The sequence below is a fragment of the Pipra filicauda genome, unplaced genomic scaffold (assembly GCF_003945595.2).
Source record: "Pipra filicauda isolate LSUMZ 115617 unplaced genomic scaffold, ASM394559v2 scaffold129_size2064235_pilon, whole genome shotgun sequence".
Taxonomy (NCBI): domain Eukaryota; kingdom Metazoa; phylum Chordata; class Aves; order Passeriformes; family Pipridae; genus Pipra; species Pipra filicauda.
In genome coordinates this window covers 163,413-168,101 of record NW_024103762.1, presented here as the reverse complement: position 1 = coordinate 168,101, position 4,689 = coordinate 163,413, and positions in this window count along the sequence as shown.

The following is a 4,689-nucleotide window of genomic DNA, read 5'->3' as shown; positions in this document are numbered from 1 at the left end:
CTGCACTACAATACTCATAAAAGAATAAACCCAGCTGATCTCAAACTGCTCAGGGAAAACTATGGCAGAGAGAGCAATTTGCCAAAATCTGCAGCAGTGAAAAGAATAAACCTCAATTGTCCTTGTTCCCAGTGCCTCCTCTGCCAGACAGACAAACACAGTCCAAATAGTTGAACATTTAGTTGGAGTTTCTACTGTCATTATTTTCTTAAATAAAATCAAAAAAAGTTTTCTTTCTTGCTATATCAATGCACCAAAGCCCCACCAGGTTTGGGAGGCCAAGAGCCCCCATGGGCAGAGTCCTTCCTTCTCCCACTCATGCTCCAGTGCCAAAGAGTGGCCAACATTCATGACAAAGTTTGAGCTACAGCCCTCAGGGCTCCTGAGGATCATCCCCCCTCAAATGGAAACCTTTCATATCACCTTTTTGGCCTTGGGCTTGGCACCTCCATGGAGGATGACCCCACAACCCATCACTAGTGAAGCTGCCAAAGTGAAGCTGTGGGAGATGATCAGCTATTGCTATGAGAGCAGTTTCCTTTAAGCATGAAGGGGCGGCCCCTTCCTCTCTGCACCCCAATCCTGGCTTTATTGGGTCACCAGATTAGTGTAGGGACAATGATGTTTTTGCAAAGATCCCTGGAGAAACCATTGGCAGTGCATCACTGGGGCAGCTCATCTGAGCAGGAAGCATTCACCCACAGAGGTGCTGGGACATCATCCAGCGCTTTGCTGGGCAACGTGAAGGTGTTTATGGCTACCCTGGGAAGTGTGGCCTGACCAGATACCAGCCAGGGCTGATAGCCCTTCAGGGCTGTTTTCTGCTCCTGGGGGCATTTCCAGCAAATGATACAGCCTCTTTGTGGCCCATCTCCTTCCTCTTGTGAGGAAGGACATGTTTGATGCACTCGGAGATGTACAGCTGAGCAGTGCTGCAGCCTGCGGTTAAAATCCAGCAGAACTTCAAACTACCCTTTAACCTCGCTTACCTCTGTGCTATCTTCTAGTGAAATGAACCTCTCCTATCTGCCCACTCCAGCACCATAGTCCCAGCAGAGGCAGCCTCAGCCTTGCCTTCCCTGACCCCCTTTCCCTCCAACGTGCTCCTGCAGACACACGCACGCAGGAAGAAGCGCCCTTAGCAGTGGACGGGAGCGAGACGCCGAGGAAGAGCATTAGGTGGAATGAGAGATAGCAAAAGCACAGGCATATCAGACGTCTCCAGGCAAGATAACACGATAAATAATCAATCAATCCCTACAAAATCCTTAAGTGCTTGATGTATCCTCCCGCAAATTGAATCACTTCTCCTAGCAGGAAGTTCTCTCTTGTAAATAAATGAGAGCAGAAATGGCCCATATTGAAAAATAATGTTGTTAAAACCACTGATTAAGTTTTACACAAGCATATGAGAGCAAACTAAAAGGTTTTAGCTTTTTAATTTAAGAAATGAGGAATATGATATAATTTCAATTTGTGATGAGATAAGATGTTCTCGATATTGTGGCTTCAATTGGATTATATCCTAATGTACTTTTATAAAGTGTCAGGCTAGCTGCAGATTAAGGTATGTGTGTAATATTCTTTATTAACAATTTAATGGACTTGCTTTCACTCTATCCATCTTAATCAGTGTTTCCAGTCCACCTGGGAGATCTAGTTAGAGCAGAACCTGAAACTCCAACCTGATGAAAGAGGGAACTCAGTGATCCGTCAGTGTCAAAAACAAGAGGGAAGCACTGATAAAAGACTGTTGAGGATCATCTTTAACCTCCTGTCATCAGCACCACTCCAAAAGCTCTCAACAACTGCTCTTGGAGTCACTCAACGAGACATATGCCCTCCGTAGATCTGCATCCTTCCCCTACCAGAATAATAAAGGGGCTTTTGGCAACAAGCAGAACTTCCCAGATCACAAAATGTAGTTGCCTGATCTCGAGAGACCTGCTCCTATAATCCTATTTTACAGTCAAACGCCAGTGTAAGAGCAGCCTGGTTGTGTGGACTCTCCAGTGCTCGACCACAGTCTCTGCTCTGGTGCTTAGACACTTCCATACCATTTCTCTCTGAAATTTATTCATGACTAGTTTGTATCTGCATGTTCTGGTATCAACATTGGCCTTTAGTTTAACCAGCTCCTCCCCCTCCCTTGTGCTTATCTACCTGTGCAATCACATCTCTCAACCTTCCTTTCGTTAGGCTAAATAAGCTGTGCTCGTTTAGTCACCTCTCATAAAGGGGCTTCCTGACACTTTCCCCACTCTAATGACCTGGCTCTGCACCTCTTTCTGTTTTCCAGACTGCACACACCATCCAAAGTCCCACTGTACTTCTAGTGCAAATGGCTTCCCACCTCTCCAGGAAATGCCATCTCGCCAGATAGCTCCAAGAACCAAGGTGCTACTCCAGCCAGCTCCTGCTCTCCAAGCACTCACCTCTCCCACCCTTAGGCATCCCATGAGGGGTAAGTCCTCCACCCTAATACAGACCTTTCATACTGCAGCTCTTGGTGAGAAATTGCTATTTCACACACACATCAGCCCACCACAGAGTGACTGGGATGGCTTGAGATAACGCTGCACGAGATCTCTCTGCTGGCCGGTTCCCGGCCTCCCCCTCCCCGACGTTGGACTGCCATGTGCATGCACAAACAGGGACTTGGTGCACAGAACCAGGAGCAGCAGCCTTGTAAATAATGGCCAATCAGGGGGGAAAAAAAAAAGTATATACATCTCATCTCCTTTAATTCCCTTGCAATGCGATGATTCTGCAAGGGTGGGTTGGTCGTAGCTGCAGGTGCTCCCGGACGGGGGAGGAGCACAAAAATGAAGTTGTTTGCGGCTTTTGATTCCATCCCTGGAATTATTTACAGCTGCAGGCAATATTAAACTATGTAGAGCAAGTGTCCTCATTTACATGCTAATTCATTTATACCCTCTGGATTGATTTCTCCAATTCATTTTCAGCCCACTAACTCTTCTGATATGAATTATATTATCACCTCCAGAACAGCAGCAGGGAAATGTGACGAAGCCACCCCAGCTCTTCTGATCTCTAATTGCCCTGGCTGCTCAGAGCCGGCATGGCCAGCTGCAGCTTTGCCTCCCGGCTACCAGCACCCAGCTTCCTTCCACCTCCTGGAGAAAAACCAGCGGTGTGGCTCGGAGTGTGAATCATCCCACCTCCATTGCTCGCCTTATTCTGGGGAAGACCCAAGCAAGAGGACCTTGGGCTTGCTGCCTCTGGAAATCATTCCCTCTTTCTGCCCAGGAGGAGGAATCACTTCATTTCAGAGAGCGAAACTGAAGTCCATCTGTGTTCTGCAGTGGGAAGTCCTGGAGCCGTAAAGAAATTGAATTAATCCTCGATTTCCCAAGGGACTTTCTGAGGCTTCTCAGCTTTTCACAGCAGCCTCACACCGTACTGGACAGGCAAGATACATTCCCAGTCCTCTCTGCCTTGGGAATGAGGTACTCACCAGTGGGAAGGACATGTGCCCAGAGGATGGAGGAGAGCAGGGAAGTCTGTCCATAGGTAGCAGTATCTGGAAGTAGTAGGGCTTTGCTTCCATCACTGCCACTGATGGATAACGAGGTTTAGGCATCCTTTTCCAGGAGGCATGTCCAAATGCATGGATGCCTCTCTGGAATCTCTGGTTAAGGTCTGCCAGGATAACAGCAGAGAAAAGACCCAACTCCTTCACTACACCTAAGCAGAAGGGGGAGTCTCCAGGACAACAGATGGACCTGAGAGAGTGGAGAGAAGCCATCAGCAAACATGCAATGCTGGGGGGCAGTGAAGGCTGCCTGCACCCTATCTCCCTCAAAATAGCTGTGAAGTTGTGCAGGTTAAACCTCAGATTCCATAATGGGGAGGATTTTATCAGCCCAATCTCTCATTAACTACCCCTGACATCAGTTTTAGTCCTGGACCAAACACACAGGCCAGATTTTGCTCATTTGAATCCTACCTCTCTGCAGAACAGGCATTTCACTCTCCTTCCTCATGATGGTTCAGCATTTAACTTCTTGGTTTTCAATTTTTATTTTTTTTACAAACATTGACAAAAAAAAGAAACACTGAACTTAATATAACTCTATGCTCGGGGATCATTTTTCCCTTGATCTGTGTGACATGGGTTGATGAGCCTTTAGCAGAGGACATCCACTCTTTGACTCAACATTTCAGCATGGACTTCATTACTGGTTATGACAGAATTCAGTGTAAGGGACTCTGCAGAGCACTTGTGCTCTTGTGCCTTCCCTGCAGCCAGACTTGGGTTCATCAGTCCTCTGCAAATCCGCCTCCTTGAGTGAGTTGTGGCAGAACCCCTCTGTGTATATCCCCCAGATGTCACAACAATGCTTTATAGGCACTGGTTAATCAAGGTGCAAACCCAACTCCAGTACCTGTGTGAGTCAGCAGCTGAGGAGCTCATCCCAAAGGAGATGTTCAGCTGGACAAGACATCCAAGTCTGGACCACTGTGGTTCATGCTGGCCACACACTTCCCTCCCCCTTTGGCCCAAAGAGTTGTTCAGCACAGAAACCCAACTTGTGGGATAGATAACAAGGCTGTGTTACATATAGACACATCCAAATTGGATAAACACACATGGAATTGGTATTTTGAAGACTTTCAGAAGCCTTTCTACAGCTTGACTCCTTCCTTGTTCATAGCCAGCATTTG